General features: G+C 56.0%; 3 non-coding genes across 3 annotated transcripts; all 3 read left to right on the top strand.

The window, feature by feature from the left end:
- The first annotated feature begins 3,418 nt into the window (after positions 1 to 3,418).
- LOC129533991 (U2 spliceosomal RNA) lies at positions 3,419 to 3,609 on the top strand. The gene has a single exon (XR_008680404.1). It is a non-coding gene; the product is annotated as a U2 spliceosomal RNA (small nuclear RNA).
- A 5,894-nt stretch (positions 3,610 to 9,503) lies between these two features.
- LOC134758644 (U2 spliceosomal RNA) lies at positions 9,504 to 9,694 on the top strand. The gene has a single exon (XR_010134051.1). It is a non-coding gene; the product is annotated as a U2 spliceosomal RNA (small nuclear RNA).
- A 5,888-nt stretch (positions 9,695 to 15,582) lies between these two features.
- On the top strand, positions 15,583 to 15,773 carry LOC129534001 (U2 spliceosomal RNA). Its single transcript, XR_008680414.2, has one exon. It is a non-coding gene; the product is annotated as a U2 spliceosomal RNA (small nuclear RNA).
- Positions 15,774 to 20,280: the final 4,507 nt, after the last annotated feature.

Raw genomic sequence — 20,280 nt, 5'->3', positions numbered from 1 at the left:
GGTCAGGAGCTCCAGACCAGCCTGGCCGACATGGCGAAACCCCCTAAAAATACAAAAATTAGCCGGGCGTGGTGGCCTACGCCTGTAATCCCAGCTACCCAGGAGGCCGAGGCAGGAGAATCGCTGGAACCCAGGAGGTAGAGGCTGCAGTGAGCCGACATCGCGCCACTGCACTCCAGCCTGGGCGACAGAGCAAGAGTTTGTCTCTCAAAAAAAAAAAAAAAAAAAAAAAGAAAAAAAGCCTGGGTGAGCGGTGGCTCAAGCCTGTAATCGCAAGCAACACTTTGGGAGGCGGCAGCTGGGCAGATCACCGGAGGTCGGGAGTTGGAGACCAGCCTGACCAACATGGAGAAACCCCGTCTGTACTAAAAATACAAACTTAGCCGGGCGTGGTGGCACATGCCCGTAGTCCCAGCTGCTCGGGAGGCTGAGGCAGGGGAATCGCTTGAACCCGGGAGGCGGAGGTTGCAGAGAGCCTAGATCGCGCCATTGGACTCCAGGCTGGGTAACAAGAGCGGAACCTCCGTCTGAAAAAAAAAAAAAAAAGAAAAAAATTGGGAGAATTTTACTCCCACTGCCATCAAAATCTCATGTGTATAGCACAGCTCCATTAGAACTGACCACATTTCCAGGGCTCCCTAGATACCTGTGGCTAGCGGCTGCCATACTACACCGTGCTGGGCTGTAGAATGGGGATGACAAGACAGGGCGGCGGAGATTGGGTTGGCGTGAAGTGAGGGAAACACTCGGCCGCAGGACAAAAATAAAACAGCAAGGGGGCACCGAAAGACTCAGTAGTCCACATGAATATCTTGATTACCTTGTAGCTGAGATAATGTAGGGTCCACCCCTACCGGGTCTGTGGGTTTTCTCTTCGTGTGTGTGCGCGGAGACGAGAGATCGTAGAGATAAAGACAGAAGACAAAGAGATAGGAAGAAAGACAGCTGGGCCCGGGGGACCACTGCCACCAAAGCGTGGAGGCAGACAGGTAGTGGCCCCGAATGCCTGGAGGCGCTGCTATTTATTGTAGTCAAGGCAAGGGGGCAGGGTAAGGAGTGCCAGTCATCTCCAATGATCGATAGGTCACGCGAGTCACGTGTCCACTGGACAGGGGGCCTTTCCCTTTGTGGTAGCCGAGGTGGAGAGGGAGGACAGCAAACGTCAGCGTTTCTTCCATGCACTTATCAGAAAGATCGAAGACTGTGGTACTTCTACTAATTCTGCTACTGCTGTCTTCTAAGGACTTAAAAGGGGGAGCCAGGGGTACAGGCGGAACATGAAAGTGAACAAGGAGCGTGACCACTGAAGCACAGCATCACAGGGAGACGTTGAAGCCTCCGGATGACTGCGGGCCGGCCTGGCTAATGTCAGACCTCCCACAAGAGGTGGTGGAGCAGAGCGTTCTCTGTCTCCCCTGGAGAGAGGGAGATTCCCTTTCTCGGTCTGCTAAGTAACGGGTGCCTTCCCAGGCACTGGGGCCACCGCTAGACCAAGGCCTGCTAAGTAACCAGGGCCTTCCCAGGCACTGGCATTACCGCTAGGCCAAGGAGCCCTCCAGCGGCCCTTCTCTGGGCGTGAATGAGGGCTCACGCTCTTGTCTTCTGGTCACCTCTCACTGTGGCCCTTCAGCTCCTAACTCTGTGTGGCCTGGTTTCCCCCAAGGTAATCATAATAGAACAGAGATTATTATGGTAATAGAACAAAGAGTAATGCTACAAACTAATGATTAATAATAGTCAGATATAATCCTATCCGTTTCCTATCTCTAGTAAAACTTTTCTTATTCTAATTATTTTCTTTACTATACTGGAACAGCTTGTGCCTTCAGGCTCTTGCCTGGGCACCTGGGTGGCTTGCGGCCCACAAGATAAGATGTATTGCGTTGAACTATAATTTATGTTGATTGCTGAATGATTTAGGGCGGGGGGGGGTGGGCGCCCCCTGAAATTCTGCCCTGGAGCGGTGGCCTCACCCTAACCCTGGCCGTGGCTAATAATAAGGCCCACCTCTTAGGGCCGTGGAGTGAAATAAGTTTTCCAGGTAATGCGCAGTAAAGCCCTCAGCCCTCCGCTGACGTTGCGTTAGGAAGGAGGAAGGGAGAGGTAAATGCTGAGCCCGCAGGCGGCAGTCTGTGCCTCGGAGAGAAACTTTATCCCAACCTTGCTGGGGGCCTTGACGCCCACCTTGCCCCAAGAGCACCCCGGCAGTCACCCCTGCCCTCTGGGGTCCTGCCACCCCGAGCCCGACCTTCCCCCTTTTCCCCCGCGCCGGGCCAACAGCCTCCTAACTGCGTCGTGCTCATCACGGTCTGTCGTGCTCATCACCTTTGCGTCGTTTCTTCGCTCCACAAACGTTTACTGAGCGCCTTCCACACGCCAGGCGCCAGACTCGCGCGGGGAAACAGGGATAAGCACTGAGGAGGGGTCCCAGCCCTCAGCGATGGGATCTCAGAGCGGGAGATAAAGGGTTGCCCAGAAGGGTGGTGAGTGGAATAGCTGATATAAACAACGGGGGCGCGATGAAATACACAGGAGGGCTGCTAGTCACATACGGGGCGGGTGCCGAGGGCCCTTGACTAAGGGAGGCTTCCTGGACGGGTGACACCCAAGCGGAGTCCTGACGACCTGCGTCAGAGGTAGCCAGGCGAGGAGGAGGGGAAAGGAATCCACGTCCCGAGCAGAGAGGCAGCTTTCCCTACACAGCACAGGACACGGTCCGCGCACAGAAGCCGCAGGAGACGCAGGCACAGGGGCTGGGGAGAATCCTTGCTGGGCCCTCGCCGCCTCCCTCTGCCGGGTGTCTGGTGCCAGCCTCCTGCCTGGCAGAGGAACTCCAGCCCCTGCTCCCGGAAGCCCCTCCAGGCCTTCGGCTTCCCTGACTGGGCATGGGCCCCTCGTCCCCTCGGGTACGGGGCCGGTCTCCCCGCCCGCGGGCGGCGAAGTAAAGGCCCAGCGCAGCCCGCGCTCCTGCCCTGGGGCCTCGTCTTTCTCCAGGAAAACGTGGACCGCTCTCCGCCGACAGGTCTCTTCCACAGACCCCCGTCGCCTTCGCCCCCAGTCCCTTCCGGTTCTGTCTTTCCGCTGGCTCCGTACGAACAAGGAAGTCGCCCCCAGCGGAGCCCCGGCTCCCCCAGGCAGAGGCGGCCCCGGGGGCGGAGTCAACGGCGGAGGCCACGCCCTCTGTGAAAGGGCGGGGCATGCAAATTCGAAATGAAAGCCCGGGAACGCCGGAAGAAGCACGGGTGTAAGATTTCCCTTTTCAAAGGCGGAGAATGAGAAATCAGCCCGAGAGTGTAAGGGCGTCAATAGCGCTGTGGACGAGACAGAGGGAATGGGGCAAGGAGCGAGGCTGGGGCTCTCACCGCGACTTGAATGTGGATGAGAGTGGGACGGTGACGGCGGGCGCGAAGGCGACCGCATCGCTTCTCGGCCTTTTGGCTAAGATCAAGTGTAGTATCTGTTCTTATCAGTTTAATATCTGATACGTCCTCTATCCGAGGACAATATATTAAATGGATTTTTGGAGCAGGGAGATGGAATAGGAGCTTGCTCCGTCCACTCCACGCATCGACCTGGTATTGCAGTACCTCCAGGAACGGTGCACCCCCTCCGGGGATACAACGCGTCTCCTAAAAGTAGAGGGAGGTAAGAGACGGTAGCACCTGCGGGGCGGCTTGCACGCCGAGTGCCTGTGACGCGCCGGCTCGACTTAACTGTTTCCCTGAAGTACCGCGAGGTTCCTGATCTGCGGGCGGTAGACGGTAGGCTTATGCGGCACGCTTCCGTTTCCACCGTGACTACTGCGCTTCGGGAAGGCCACGACCTACTCCTTTGGGGAGGTCCTTAGGATCTCGGCTTGGCAGTCGAGTGGGTGGCGACCTTTAAAAGGAATGGGATCCACCCGGAATTGAACTTCCTTCTCCTCTCTCTATCTCTCTATCTGTCTGTCTGTCTGTCTGTCTCTGTCTGTCTGTCTGTCTGTCTATCTCTCTCTCTCTCTCTCTCTCTCTGTCTCTCTGTCTCTCTGTCTCTCTCTCTCTCTCTCTCCCGCCCCCTCCCAAGTTCTGGGGTACATGTGCAGGACGTGCAGGTTTGGAACATAGGTACACGTGTGCCACGGTGCTTTGCTGCACCTAGCCACCAGTCGTCTAGGTTTGAAGCCCCGCGTGCGTTGGCTATTTGGCCTAATGCTCTCTCTCCCCTTGCCCCCCACGCCCCGTCAGGGCCCGGCGTGTGATGTTCCCCTCCCTGTGTCCCATGTGTTCTCACTGTTCAACTCCCACTTAGGAGCGAGAACATGCGGTGTTTGGTTTTCGCTTTCTGTGTGAGTTTGCTGAGAATGAGGCCTTCCAGCTTCATCCACGTTCCCGCAGAGGACATGAACTCATCCTTTTTTATGGCTGCCTAGTAATTCCATGGTGTATACGTGCCACACTTTCTTTATCCAGCCTATCATTCATGGGCATTCGAGTTGGTTCCAAGTCTTTGCTATTGTAAATAGTGCTGCAGTAAACATACGTGTCCACGTGTCTTCCTAGTAGGCACTTCTTCCTCTTCAGCCCGCTGAGTAGCTGGCACTTCAAGGCAGGTGCCAACGCACCGGCAGCAAGCTTCCTTTTTTGCCCGGGAAAAACTGAGGTGCAGGTAGTATAAGCCATTTATCACGGAACGCACAGGAGCAGAGCTCGAGTCCAAGCATCGTGGCTCCACCCGTCATGCTTGATGCATCTTTAGGCTCCGCTCTAGGTATGTGTATCCTTTACGGGATCAGCCACCGGCAGTTGCCTTGCGACCACGATGACAAATCTCTGCCGGCTCTTTTGGGTCTCATCCCTGTATCTATACGTTGCATCCCAACATAAAGATCGGAATGTTCCTTTCGCTGACCCAGTCTCTCACCCTTTCCAAACTCCAGAAATCTTGTCTGTCCTCGGAAGAACTCCCCCTGCTTCTTTCTCTAAAGGCTGTCTTCAGGCCGGGCACAGTGGGAGGATCGCTTGAGCCCAGAAGGCCGCAGTGAGGTGAGATCGCGCCATTGCCCTGCAGCCCCGGCGGCAGAGCCGGAGCCCCGTCTCGAAACAAACAAACAAAAACCAACCAACCAACCAACACAGACAAAGAAAGAAAGAGCCCAGGCAACCTAGTGAAAACCTGTTCGGGCTGGGGCGTATCTGTACCCCAGCTGTTCCAGAGGCTGAGGCCAGGAGGATGGGTGGACGCTGGGAGGTGGATGCTGCAGTGAGCAGTGATTGCACCACTGCACTCCAGCCTGGGTGACAGAGCCAGACCCCGTCCCAAATAAATAAACATAAAAATAAAGGAACCAGTTTGTAGAAAGCGGGAGAGGGTCCCATTGAACTTGAAGCCTTCGAGCAACAGCTGTGGCTGGACAGGTTGGACCAGCAGGCTGGAGCAGTCGCCATCTTGGCAGGGATCATTGACCCTGATCTATCGTCGGGAGGAGGGAGAGCTGATCTTACGCAGGGAGGGCAGGTGGACTATGTGTGGACTCTGGTGATCTGTTTGGGTGCCAGGTGTTACTCCCAGGGCCACCCGTAACTGTGAATGTGCAGGAACCCTGACTTGAGAAGGGCCTGGCCACGGGGGGCTTAGGCCCCTGGGGAATGAGAGTTTGGTTCCCGGTACCCAGGGAAACCACCAGCATCGGCAGAGGTGATAGCTGAGGAGGAGCGGGGATTTGGACGAGAGACACAGGATGAGTACCGGGGGCAGCCCCGTGATCAACAACTGCTGCAAGAGGGGCTGTTTGTTCGACTCACTAGTCTTCTGCGGCTCTATGCGGTACTAAAGAGCAGAAGACAGAAGATACAAAAACCACAAAAATTAGCCGGGCGTGGTGCTGCGCGTCAATAATCCCAGCTACTCGGGAGGCTGAGACAGGAGAATCGCTTGAACCCGGGAGGCGGAAGTTTCAGCGAGCCGAGATCACGCCATTGCAGTCCAACCTGAGCGTCCGAGCGAGACTCTATCTCAGAAAATAAAGACAGGATGAAAGAGCCCGGCGCGGTGGCTTACGCCTGTAATCGCAGCGCTTTGGGAGGCCGAGGCGGGCGGATCGCCTGAGGTCAGGAGCTCCAGACCAGCCTGGCCGACATGGCGAAACCCCCTAAAAATACAAAAATTAGCCAGGCGTGGTGGCCTACGCCTGTAATCCCAGCTACCCAGGAGGCCGAGGCAGGAGAATCGCTGGAACCCGGGAGGTAGAGGCTGCAGTGAGCCGACATCGCGCCACTGCACTCCAGCCTGGGCGACAGAGCAAGAGTTTGTCTCTCAAAAAAAAAAAAAAAGAAAAAAGAAAAAAAGCCTGGGTGAGCGGTGGCTCAAGCCTGTAATCGCAAGCAACACTTTGGGAGGCGGCAGCTGGGCAGATCACCGGAGGTCGGGAGTTGGAGACCAGCCTGACCAACATGGAGAAACCCCGTCTGTACTAAAAATACAAACTTAGCCGGGCGTGGTGGCACATGCCCGTAGTCCCAGCTGCTCGGGAGGCTGAGGCAGGGGAATCGCTTGAACCCGGGAGGCGGAGGTTGCAGAGAGCCTAGATCGCGCCATTGGACTCCAGGCTGGGTAACAAGAGCGGAACCTCCGTCTGAAAAAAAAAAAAAAAAGAAAAAAATTGGGAGAATTTTACTCCCACTGCCATCAAAATCTCATGTGTATAGCACAGCTCCATTAGAACTGACCACATTTCCAGGGCTCCCTAGATACCTGTGGCTAGCGGCTGCCATACTACACCGTGCTGGGCTGTAGAATGGGGATGACAAGACAGGGCGGCGGAGATTGGGTTGGCGTGAAGTGAGGGAAACACTCGGCCGCAGGACAAAAATAAAACAGCAAGGGGGCACCGAAAGACTCAGTAGTCCACATGAATATCTTGATTACCTTGTAGCTGAGATAATGTAGGGTCCACCCCTACCGGGTCTGTGGGTTTTCTCTTCGTGTGTGTGCGCGGAGACGAGAGATCGTAGAGATAAAGACAGAAGACAAAGAGATAGGAAGAAAGACAGCTGGGCCCGGGGGACCACTGCCACCAAAGCGTGGAGGCAGACAGGTAGTGGCCCCGAATGCCTGGAGGCGCTGCTATTTATTGTAGTCAAGGCAAGGGGGCAGGGTAAGGAGTGCCAGTCATCTCCAATGATCGATAGGTCACGCGAGTCACGTGTCCACTGGACAGGGGGCCTTTCCCTTTGTGGTAGCCGAGGTGGAGAGGGAGGACAGCAAACGTCAGCGTTTCTTCCATGCACTTATCAGAAAGATCGAAGACTGTGGTACTTCTACTAATTCTGCTACTGCTGTCTTCTAAGGACTTAAAAGGGGGAGCCAGGGGTACAGGCGGAACATGAAAGTGAACAAGGAGCGTGACCACTGAAGCACAGCATCACAGGGAGACGTTGAAGCCTCCGGATGACTGCGGGCCGGCCTGGCTAATGTCAGACCTCCCACAAGAGGTGGTGGAGCAGAGCGTTCTCTGTCTCCCCTGGAGAGAGGGAGATTCCCTTTCTCGGTCTGCTAAGTAACGGGTGCCTTCCCAGGCACTGGGGCCACCGCTAGACCAAGGCCTGCTAAGTAACCAGGGCCTTCCCAGGCACTGGCATTACCGCTAGGCCAAGGAGCCCTCCAGCGGCCCTTCTCTGGGCGTGAATGAGGGCTCACGCTCTTGTCTTCTGGTCACCTCTCACTGTGGCCCTTCAGCTCCTAACTCTGTGTGGCCTGGTTTCCCCCAAGGTAATCATAATAGAACAGAGATTATTATGGTAATAGAACAAAGAGTAATGCTACAAACTAATGATTAATAATAGTCAGATATAATCCTATCCGTTTCCTATCTCTAGTAAAACTTTTCTTATTCTAATTATTTTCTTTACTATACTGGAACAGCTTGTGCCTTCAGGCTCTTGCCTGGGCACCTGGGTGGCTTGCGGCCCACAAGATAAGATATATTGCGTTGAACTATAATTTATGTTGATTGCTGAATGATTTAGGGCGGGGGGGGGGGTGGGCGCCCCCTGAAATTCTGCCCTGGAGCGGTGGCCTCACCCTAACCCTGGCCGTGGCTAATAATAAGGCCCACCTCTTAGGGCCGTGGAGTGAAATAAGTTTTCCAGGTAATGCGCAGTAAAGCCCTCAGCCCTCCGCTGACGTTGCGTTAGGAAGGAGGAAGGGAGAGGTAAATGCTGAGCCCGCAGGCGGCAGTCTGTGCCTCGGAGAGAAACTTTATCCCAACCTTGCTGGGGGCCTTGACGCCCACCTTGCCCCAAGAGCACCCCGGCAGTCACCCCTGCCCTCTGGGGTCCTGCCACCCCGAGCCCGACCTTCCCCCTTTTCCCCCGCGCCGGGCCAACAGCCTCCTAACTGCGTCGTGCTCATCACGGTCTGTCGTGCTCATCACCTTTGCGTCGTTTCTTCGCTCCACAAACGTTTACTGAGCGCCTTCCACACGCCAGGCGCCAGACTCGCGCGGGGAAACAGGGATAAGCACTGAGGAGGGGTCCCAGCCCTCAGCGATGGGATCTCAGAGCGGGAGATAAAGGGTTGCCCAGAAGGGTGGTGAGTGGAATAGCTGATATAAACAACGGGGGCGCGATGAAATACACAGGAGGGCTGCTAGTCACATACGGGGCGGGTGCCGAGGGCCCTTGACTAAGGGAGGCTTCCTGGACGGGTGACACCCAAGCGGAGTCCTGACGACCTGCGTCAGAGGTAGCCAGGCGAGGAGGAGGGGAAAGGAATCCACGTCCCGAGCAGAGAGGCAGCTTTCCCTACACAGCACAGGACACGGTCCGCGCACAGAAGCCGCAGGAGACGCAGGCACAGGGGCTGGGGAGAATCCTTGCTGGGCCCTCGCCGCCTCCCTCTGCCGGGTGTCTGGTGCCAGCCTCCTGCCTGGCAGAGGAACTCCAGCCCCTGCTCCCGGAAGCCCCTCCAGGCCTTCGGCTTCCCTGACTGGGCATGGGCCCCTCGTCCCCTCGGGTACGGGGCCGGTCTCCCCGCCCGCGGGCGGCGAAGTAAAGGCCCAGCGCAGCCCGCGCTCCTGCCCTGGGGCCTCGTCTTTCTCCAGGAAAACGTGGACCGCTCTCCGCCGACAGGTCTCTTCCACAGACCCCCGTCGCCTTCGCCCCCAGTCCCTTCCGGTTCTGTCTTTCCGCTGGCTCCGTACGAACAAGGAAGTCGCCCCCAGCGGAGCCCCGGCTCCCCCAGGCAGAGGCGGCCCCGGGGGCGGAGTCAACGGCGGAGGCCACGCCCTCTGTGAAAGGGCGGGGCATGCAAATTCGAAATGAAAGCCCGGGAACGCCGGAAGAAGCACGGGTGTAAGATTTCCCTTTTCAAAGGCGGAGAATGAGAAATCAGCCCGAGAGTGTAAGGGCGTCAATAGCGCTGTGGACGAGACAGAGGGAATGGGGCAAGGAGCGAGGCTGGGGCTCTCACCGCGACTTGAATGTGGATGAGAGTGGGACGGTGACGGCGGGCGCGAAGGCGACCGCATCGCTTCTCGGCCTTTTGGCTAAGATCAAGTGTAGTATCTGTTCTTATCAGTTTAATATCTGATACGTCCTCTATCCGAGGACAATATATTAAATGGATTTTTGGAGCAGGGAGATGGAATAGGAGCTTGCTCCGTCCACTCCACGCATCGACCTGGTATTGCAGTACCTCCAGGAACGGTGCACCCCCTCCGGGGATACAACGCGTCTCCTAAAAGTAGAGGGAGGTAAGAGACGGTAGCACCTGCGGGGCGGCTTGCACGCCGAGTGCCTGTGACGCGCCGGCTCGACTTAACTGTTTCCCTGAAGTACCGCGAGGTTCCTGATCTGCGGGCGGTAGACGGTAGGCTTATGCGGCACGCTTCCGTTTCCACCGTGACTACTGCGCTTCGGGAAGGCCACGACCTACTCCTTTGGGGAGGTCCTTAGGATCTCGGCTTGGCAGTCGAGTGGGTGGCGACCTTTAAAAGGAATGGGATCCACCCGGAATTGAACTTCCTTCTCCTCTCTCTATCTCTCTATCTGTCTGTCTGTCTGTCTGTCTATCTCTCTCTCTCTCTCTCTCTCTGTCTCTCTGTCTCTCTCTCTCCCGCCCCGCCTCTCCCCGGCTCTTTTGGTTTCCCCCACCCCCTCCCAAGTTCTGGGGTACATGTGCAGGACGTGCAGGTTTGGAACATAGGTACACGTGTGCCACGGTGCTTTGCTGCACCTAGCCACCAGTCGTCTAGGTTTGAAGCCCCGCGTGCGTTGGCTATTTGGCCTAATGCTCTCTCTCCCCTTGCCCCCCACGCCCCGTCAGGGCCCGGCGTGTGATGTTCCCCTCCCTGTGTCCCATGTGTTCTCACTGTTCAACTCCCACTTAGGAGCGAGAACATGCGGTGTTTGGTTTTCGCTTTCTGTGTGAGTTTGCTGAGAATGAGGCCTTCCAGCTTCATCCACGTTCCCGCAGAGGACATGAACTCATCCTTTTTTATGGCTGCCTAGTAATTCCATGGTGTATACGTGCCACACTTTCTTTATCCAGCCTATCATTCATGGGCATTCGAGTTGGTTCCAAGTCTTTGCTATTGTAAATAGTGCTGCAGTAAACATACGTGTCCACGTGTCTTCCTAGTAGGCACTTCTTCCTCTTCAGCCCGCTGAGTAGCTGGCACTTCAAGGCAGGTGCCAACGCACCGGCAGCAAGCTTCCTTTTTTGCCCGGGAAAAACTGAGGTGCAGGTAGTATAAGCCATTTATCACGGAACGCACAGGAGCAGAGCTCGAGTCCAAGCATCGTGGCTCCACCCGTCATGCTTGATGCATCTTTAGGCTCCGCTCTAGGTATGTGTATCCTTTACGGGATCAGCCACCGGCAGTTGCCTTGCGACCACGATGACAAATCTCTGCCGGCTCTTTTGGGTCTCATCCCTGTATCTATACGTTGCATCCCAACATAAAGATCGGAATGTTCCTTTCGCTGACCCAGTCTCTCACCCTTTCCAAACTCCAGAAATCTTGTCTGTCCTCGGAAGAACTCCCCCTGCTTCTTTCTCTAAAGGCTGTCTTCAGGCCGGGCACAGTGGGAGGATCGCTTGAGCCCAGAAGGCCGCAGTGAGGTGAGATCGCGCCATTGCCCTGCAGCCCCGGCGGCAGAGCCGGAGCCCCGTCTCGAAACAAACAAACAAAAACCAACCAACCAACCAACACAGACAAAGAAAGAAAGAGCCCAGGCAACCTAGTGAAAACCTGTTCGGGCTGGGGCGTATCTGTACCCCAGCTGTTCCAGAGGCTGAGGCCAGGAGGATGGGTGGACGCTGGGAGGTGGATGCTGCAGTGAGCAGTGATTGCACCACTGCACTCCAGCCTGGGTGACAGAGCCAGACCCCGTCCCAAATAAATAAACATAAAAATAAAGGAACCAGTTTGTAGAAAGCGGGAGAGGGTCCCATTGAACTTGAAGCCTTCGAGCAACAGCTGTGGCTGGACAGGTTGGACCAGCAGGCTGGAGCAGTCGCCATCTTGGCAGGGATCATTGACCCTGATCTATCGTCGGGAGGAGGGAGAGCTGATCTTACGCAGGGAGGGCAGGTGGACTATGTGTGGACTCTGGTGATCTGTTTGGGTGCCAGGTGTTACTCCCAGGGCCACCCGTAACTGTGAATGTGCAGGAACCCTGACTTGAGAAGGGCCTGGCCACGGGGGGCTTAGGCCCCTGGGGAATGAGAGTTTGGTTCCCGGTACCCAGGGAAACCACCAGCATCGGCAGAGGTGATAGCTGAGGAGGAGCGGGGATTTGGACGAGAGACACAGGATGAGTACCGGGGGCAGCCCCGTGATCAACAACTGCTGCAAGAGGGGCTGTTTGTTCGACTCACTAGTCTTCTGCGGCTCTATGCGGTACTAAAGAGCAGAAGACAGAAGATACAAAAACCACAAAAATTAGCCGGGCGTGGTGCTGCGCGTCAATAATCCCAGCTACTCGGGAGGCTGAGACAGGAGAATCGCTTGAACCCGGGAGGCGGAAGTTTCAGCGAGCCGAGATCACGCCATTGCAGTCCAACCTGAGCGTCCGAGCGAGACTCTATCTCAGAAAATAAAGACAGGATGAAAGAGCCCGGCGCGGTGGCTTACGCCTGTAATCGCAGCGCTTTGGGAGGCCGAGGCGGGCGGATCGCCTGAGGTCAGGAGCTCCAGACCAGCCTGGCCGACATGGCGAAACCCCCTAAAAATACAAAAATTAGCCGGGCGTGGTGGCCTACGCCTGTAATCCCAGCTACCCAGGAGGCCGAGGCAGGAGAATCGCTGGAACCCGGGAGGTAGAGGCTGCAGTGAGCCGACATCGCGCCACTGCACTCCAGCCTGGGCGACAGAGCAAGAGTTTGTCTCTCAAAAAAAAAAAAAAAGAAAAAAGAAAAAAAGCCTGGGTGAGCGGTGGCTCAAGCCTGTAATCGCAAGCAACACTTTGGGAGGCGGCAGCTGGGCAGATCACCGGAGGTCGGGAGTTGGAGACCAGCCTGACCAACATGGAGAAACCCCGTCTGTACTAAAAATACAAACTTAGCCGGGCGTGGTGGCACATGCCCGTAGTCCCAGCTGCTCGGGAGGCTGAGGCAGGGGAATCGCTTGAACCCGGGAGGCGGAGGTTGCAGAGAGCCTAGATCGCGCCATTGGACTCCAGGCTGGGTAACAAGAGCGGAACCTCCGTCTGAAAAAAAAAAAAAAAAGAAAAAAATTGGGAGAATTTTACTCCCACTGCCATCAAAATCTCATGTGTATAGCACAGCTCCATTAGAACTGACCACATTTCCAGGGCTCCCTAGATACCTGTGGCTAGCGGCTGCCATACTACACCGTGCTGGGCTGTAGAATGGGGATGACAAGACAGGGCGGCGGAGATTGGGTTGGCGTGAAGTGAGGGAAACACTCGGCCGCAGGACAAAAATAAAACAGCAAGGGGGCACCGAAAGACTCAGTAGTCCACATGAATATCTTGATTACCTTGTAGCTGAGATAATGTAGGGTCCACCCCTACCGGGTCTGTGGGTTTTCTCTTCGTGTGTGTGCGCGGAGACGAGAGATCGTAGAGATAAAGACAGAAGACAAAGAGATAGGAAGAAAGACAGCTGGGCCCGGGGGACCACTGCCACCAAAGCGTGGAGGCAGACAGGTAGTGGCCCCGAATGCCTGGAGGCGCTGCTATTTATTGTAGTCAAGGCAAGGGGGCAGGGTAAGGAGTGCCAGTCATCTCCAATGATCGATAGGTCACGCGAGTCACGTGTCCACTGGACAGGGGGCCTTTCCCTTTGTGGTAGCCGAGGTGGAGAGGGAGGACAGCAAACGTCAGCGTTTCTTCCATGCACTTATCAGAAAGATCGAAGACTGTGGTACTTCTACTAATTCTGCTACTGCTGTCTTCTAAGGACTTAAAAGGAGGAGCCAGGTGTACAGGCGGAACATGAAAGTGAACAAGGAGCGTGACCACTGAAGCACAGCATCACAGGGAGACGTTGAAGCCTCCGGATGACTGCGGGCCGGCCTGGCTAATGTCAGACCTCCCACAAGAGGTGGTGGAGCAGAGCGTTCTCTGTCTCCCCTGGAGAGAGGGAGATTCCCTTTCTCGGTCTGCTAAGTAACGGGTGCCTTCCCAGGCACTGGGGCCACCGCTAGACCAAGGCCTGCTAAGTAACCAGGGCCTTCCCAGGCACTGGCATTACCGCTAGGCCAAGGAGCCCTCCAGCGGCCCTTCTCTGGGCGTGAATGAGGGCTCACGCTCTTGTCTTCTGGTCACCTCTCACTGTGGCCCTTCAGCTCCTAACTCTGTGTGGCCTGGTTTCCCCCAAGGTAATCATAACAGAACAGAGATTATTATGGTAATAGAACAAAGAGTAATGCTACAAACTAATGATTAATAATAGTCAGATATAATCCTATCCGTTTCCTATCTCTAGTAAAACTTTTCTTATTCTAATTATTTTCTTTACTATACTGGAACAGCTTGTGCCTTCAGGCTCTTGCCTGGGCACCTGGGTGGCTTGCGGCCCACAAGATAAGATATATTGCGTTGAACTATAATTTATGTTGATTGCTGAATGATTTAGGGCGGGGGGGGGGGTGGGCGCCCCCTGAAATTCTGCCCTGGAGCGGTGGCCTCACCCTAACCCTGGCCGTGGCTAATAATAAGGCCCACCTCTTAGGGCCGTGGAGTGAAATAAGTTTTCCAGGTAATGCGCAGTAAAGCCCTCAGCCCTCCGCTGACGTTGCGTTAGGAAGGAGGAAGGGAGAGGTAAATGCTGAGCCCGCAGGCGGCAGTCTGTGCCTCGGAGAGAAACTTTATCCCAACCTTGCTGGGGGCCTTGACGCCCACCTTGCCCCAAGAGCACCCCGGCAGTCACCCCTGCCCTCTGGGGTCCTGCCACCCCGAGCCCGACCTTCCCCCTTTTCCCCCGCGCCGGGCCAACAGCCTCCTAACTGCGTCGTGCTCATCACGGTCTGTCGTGCTCATCACCTTTGCGTCGTTTCTTCGCTCCACAAACGTTTACTGAGCGCCTTCCACACGCCAGGCGCCAGACTCGCGCGGGGAAACAGGGATAAGCACTGAGGAGGGGTCCCAGCCCTCAGCGATGGGATCTCAGAGCGGGAGATAAAGGGTTGCCCAGAAGGGTGGTGAGTGGAATAGCTGATATAAACAACGGGGGCGCGATGAAATACACAGGAGGGCTGCTAGTCACATACGGGGCGGGTGCCGAGGGCCCTTGACTAAGGGAGGCTTCCTGGACGGGTGACACCCAAGCGGAGTCCTGACGACCTGCGTCAGAGGTAGCCAGGCGAGGAGGAGGGGAAAGGAATCCACGTCCCGAGCAGAGAGGCAGCTTTCCCTACACAGCACAGGACACGGTCCGCGCACAGAAGCCGCAGGAGACGCAGGCACAGGGGCTGGGGAGAATCCTTGCTGGGCCCTCGCCGCCTCCCTCTGCCGGGTGTCTGGTGCCAGCCTCCTGCCTGGCAGAGGAACTCCAGCCCCTGCTCCCGGAAGCCCCTCCAGGCCTTCGGCTTCCCTGACTGGGCATGGGCCCCTCGTCCCCTCGGGTACGGGGCCGGTCTCCCCGCCCGCGGGCGGCGAAGTAAAGGCCCAGCGCAGCCCGCGCTCCTGCCCTGGGGCCTCGTCTTTCTCCAGGAAAACGTGGACCGCTCTCCGCCGACAGGTCTCTTCCACAGACCCCCGTCGCCTTCGCCCCCAGTCCCTTCCGGTTCTGTCTTTCCGCTGGCTCCGTACGAACAAGGAAGTCGCCCCCAGCGGAGCCCCGGCTCCCCCAGGCAGAGGCGGCCCCGGGGGCGGAGTCAACGGCGGAGGCCACGCCCTCTGTGAAAGGGCGGGGCATGCAAATTCGAAATGAAAGCCCGGGAACGCCGGAAGAAGCACGGGTGTAAGATTTCCCTTTTCAAAGGCGGAGAATGAGAAATCAGCCCGAGAGTGTAAGGGCGTCAATAGCGCTGTGGACGAGACAGAGGGAATGGGGCAAGGAGCGAGGCTGGGGCTCTCACCGCGACTTGAATGTGGATGAGAGTGGGACGGTGACGGCGGGCGCGAAGGCGACCGCATCGCTTCTCGGCCTTTTGGCTAAGATCAAGTGTAGTATCTGTTCTTATCAGTTTAATATCTGATACGTCCTCTATCCGAGGACAATATATTAAATGGATTTTTGGAGCAGGGAGATGGAATAGGAGCTTGCTCCGTCCACTCCACGCATCGACCTGGTATTGCAGTACCTCCAGGAACGGTGCACCCCCTCCGGGGATACAACGCGTCTCCTAAAAGTAGAGGGAGGTAAGAGACGGTAGCACCTGCGGGGCGGCTTGCACGCCGAGTGCCTGTGACGCGCCGGCTCGACTTAACTGTTTCCCTGAAGTACCGCGAGGTTCCTGATCTGCGGGCGGTAGACGGTAGGCTTATGCGGCACGCTTCCGTTTCCACCGTGACTACTGCGCTTCGGGAAGGCCACGACCTACTCCTTTGGGGAGGTCCTTAGGATCTCGGCTTGGCAGTCGAGTGGGTGGCGACCTTTAAAAGGAATGGGATCCACCCGGAATTGAACTTCCTTCTCCTCTCTCTATCTCTCTATCTGTCTGTCTCTGTCTGTCTGTCTATCTCTCTCTCTCTCTCTCTCTCTGTCTCTCTGTCTCTCTCTCTCCCGCCCCGCCTCTCCCCGGCTCTTTTGGTTTCCCCCACCCCCTCCCAAGTTCTGGGGTACATGTGCAGGACGTGCAGGTTTGGAACATAGGTACACGTGTGCCACGGTGCTTTGCTGCACCTAGCCACCAGTCGTCTAGGTTTGAAGCCCCGCGTGCGTTGGCTATTTGGCCTAATGCTCTCTCTCCCCTTGCCCCCCACGCCCCGTCAGGGCCCGGCGTGTGATGTTCCCCTCCCTGTGTCCCATGTGTTCTCACTGTTCAACTCCCACTTAGGAGCGAGAACATGCGGTGTTTGGTTTTCGCTTTCTGTGTGAGTTTGCTGAGAATGAGGCCTTCCAGCTTCATCCACGTTCCCGCAGAGGACATGAACTCATCCTTTTTTATGGCTGCCTAGTAATTCCATGGTGTATACGTGCCACACTTTCTTTATCCAGCCTATCATTCATGGGCATTCGAGTTGGTTCCAAGTCTTTGCTATTGTAAATAGTGCTGCAGTAAACATACGTGTCCACGTGTCTTCCTAGTAGGCACTTCTTCCTCTTCAGCCCGCTGAGTAGCTGGCACTTCAAGGCAGGTGCCAACGCACCGGCAGCAAGCTTCCTTTTTTGCCCGGGAAAAACTGAGGTGCAGGTAGTATAAGCCATTTATCACGGAACGCACAGGAGCAGAGCTCGAGTCCAAGCATCGTGGCTCCACCCGTCATGCTTGATGCATCTTTAGGCTCCGCTCTAGGTATGTGTATCCTTTACGGGATCAGCCACCGGCAGTTGCCTTGCGACCACGATGACAAATCTCTGCCGGCTCTTTTGGGTCTCATCCCTGTATCTATACGTTGCATCCCAACATAAAGATCGGAATGTTCCTTTCGCTGACCCAGTCTCTCACCCTTTCCAAACTCCAGAAATCTTGTCTGTCCTCGGAAGAACTCCCCCTGCTTCTTTCTCTAAAGGCTGTCTTCAGGCCGGGCACAGTGGGAGGATCGCTTGAGCCCAGAAGGCCGCAGTGAGGTGAGATCGCGCCATTGCCCTGCAGCCCCGGCGGCAGAGCCGGAGCCCCGTCTCGAAACAAACAAACAAAAACCAACCAACCAACCAACACAGACAAAGAAAGAAAGAGCCCAGGCAACCTAGTGAAAACCTGTTCGGGCTGGGGCGTATCTGTACCCCAGCTGTTCCAGAGGCTGAGGCCAGGAGGATGGGTGGACGCTGGGAGGTGGATGCTGCAGTGAGCAGTGATTGCACCACTGCACTCCAGCCTGGGTGACAGAGCCAGACCCCGTCCCAAATAAATAAACATAAAAATAAAGGAACCAGTTTGTAGAAAGCGGGAGAGGGTCCCATTGAACTTGAAGCCTTCGAGCAACAGCTGTGGCTGGACAGGTTGGACCAGCAGGCTGGAGCAGTCGCCATCTTGGCAGGGATCATTGACCCTGATCTATCGTCGGGAGGAGGGAGAGCTGATCTTACGCAGGGAGGGCAGGTGGACTATGTGTGGACTCTGGTGATCTGTTTGGGTGCCAGGTGTTACTCCCAGGGCCACCCGTAACTGTGAATGTGCAGGAACCCTGACTTGAGAAGGGCCTGGCCACGGGGGGCTTAGGCCCCTGGGGAATGAGAGTTTGGTTCCCGGTACCCAGGGAAACCACCAGCATCGGCAGAGGTGATAGCTGAGGAGGAGCGGGGATTTGGACGAGAGACACAGGATGAGTACCGGGGGCAGCCCCGTGATCAACAACTGCTGCAAGAGGGGCTGTTTGTTCGACTCACTAGTCTTCTGCGGCTCTATGCGGTACTAAAGAGCAGAAGACAGAAGATACAAAAACCACAAAAATTAGCCGGGCGTGGTGCTGCGCGTCAATAATCCCAGCTACTCGGGAGGCTGAGACAGGAGAATCGCTTGAACCCGGGAGGCGGAAGTTTCAGCGAGCCGAGATCACGCCATTGCAGTCCAACCTGAGCGTCCGAGCGAGACTCTATCTCAGAAAATAAAGACAGGATGAAAGAGCCCGGCGCGGTGGCTTACGCCTGTAATCGCAGCGCTTTGGGAGGCCGAGGCGGGCGGATCGCCTGAGGTCAGGAGCTCCAGACCAGCCTGGCCGACATGGCGAAACCCCCTAAAAATACAAAAATTAGCCGGGCGTGGTGGCCTACGCCTGTAATCCCAGCTACCCAGGAGGCCGAGGCAGGAGAATCGCTGGAACCCGGGAGGTAGAGGCTGCAGTGAGCCGACATCGCGCCACTGCACTCCAGCCTGGGCGACAGAGCAAGAGTTTGTCTCTCAAAAAAAAAAAAAAAGAAAAAAGAAAAAAAGCCTGGGTGAGCGGTGGCTCAAGCCTGTAATCGCAAGCAACACTTTGGGAGGCGGCAGCTGGGCAGATCACCGGAGGTCGGGAGTTGGAGACCAGCCTGACCAACATGGAGAAACCCCGTCTGTACTAAAAATACAAACTTAGCCGGGCGTGGTGGCACATGCCCGTAGTCCCAGCTGCTCGGGAGGCTGAGGCAGGGGAATCGCTTGAACCCGGGAGGCGGAGGTTGCAGAGAGCCTAGATCGCGCCATTGGACTCCAGGCTGGGTAACAAGAGCGGAACCTCCGTCTGAAAAAAAAAAAAAAAGAAAAAAATTGGGAGAATTTTACTCCCACTGCCATCAAAATCTCATGTGTATAGCACAGCTCCATTAGAACTGACCACATTTCCAGGGCTCCCTAGATACCTGTGGCTAGCGGCTGCCATACTACACCGTGCTGGGCTGTAGAATGGGGATGACAAGACAGGGCGGCGGAGATTGGGTTGGCGTGAAGTGAGGGAAACACTCGGCCGCAGGACAAAAATAAAACAGCAAGGGGGCACCGAAAGACTCAGTAGTCCACATGAATATCTTGATTACCTTGTAGCTGAGATAATGTAGGGTCCACCCCTACCGGGTCTGTGGGTTTTCTCTTCGTGTGTGTGCGCGGAGACGAGAGATCGTAGAGATAAAGACAGAAGACAAAGAGATAGGAAGAAAGACAGCTGGGCCCGGGGGACCACTGCCACCAAAGCGTGGAGGCAGACAGGTAGTGGCCCCGAATGCCTGGAGGCGCTGCTATTTATTGTAGTCAAGGCAAGGGGGCAGGGTAAGGAGTGCCAGTCATCTCCAATGATCGATAGGTCACGCGAGTCACGTGTCCACTGGACAGGGGGCCTTTCCCTTTGTGGTAGCCGAGGTGGAGAGGGAGGACAGCAAACGTCAGCGTTTCTTCCATGCACTTATCAGAAAGATCGAAGACTGTGGTACTTCTACTAATTCTGCTACTGCTGTCTTCTAAGGACTTAAAAGGAGGAGCCAGGTGTACAGGCGGAAAATGAAAGTGAACAAGGAGCGTGACCACTGAAGCACAGCATCACAGGGAGACGTTGAAGCCTCCGGATGACTGTGGGCCGGCCTGGCTAATGTCAGACCTCCCACAAGAGGTGGTGGAGCAGAGCGTTCTCTGTCTCCCCTGGAGAGAGGGAGATTCCCTTTCTCGGTCTGCTAAGTAACGGGTGCCTTCCCAGGCACTGGGGCCACCGCTAGACCAAGGCCTGCTAAGTAACCAGGGCCTTCCCAGGCACTGGCATTACCGCTAGGCCAAGGAGCCCTCCAGCGGCCCTTCTCTGGGCGTGAATGAGGGCTCACGCTCTTGTCTTCTGGTCACCTCTCACTGTGGCCCTTCAGCTCCTAACTCTGTGTGGCCTGGTTTCCCCCAAGGTAATCATAACAGAACAGAGATTATTATGGTAATAGAACAAAGAGTAATGCTACAAACTAATGATTAATAATAGTCAGATATAATCCTATCCGTTTCCTATCTCTAGTAAAACTTTTCTTATTCTAATTATTTTCTTTACTATACTGGAACAGCTTGTGCCTTCAGGCTCTTGCCTGGGCACCTGGGTGGCTTGCGGCCCACAAGATAAGATATATTGCGTTGAACTATAATTTATGTTGATTGCTGAATGATTTAGGGCGGGGGGGGGGGTGGGCGCCCCCTGAAATTCTGCCCTGGAGCGGTGGCCTCACCCTAACCCTGGCCGTGGCTAATAATAAGGCCCACCTCTTAGGGCCGTGGAGTGAAATAAGTTT

This window comes from Gorilla gorilla, chromosome 4 (genome assembly GCF_029281585.2).
Source record: "Gorilla gorilla gorilla isolate KB3781 chromosome 4, NHGRI_mGorGor1-v2.1_pri, whole genome shotgun sequence".
Taxonomy (NCBI): Eukaryota; Metazoa; Chordata; class Mammalia; order Primates; family Hominidae; genus Gorilla; species Gorilla gorilla.
This window is presented reverse-complemented; position numbering and strand designations above follow the sequence as displayed.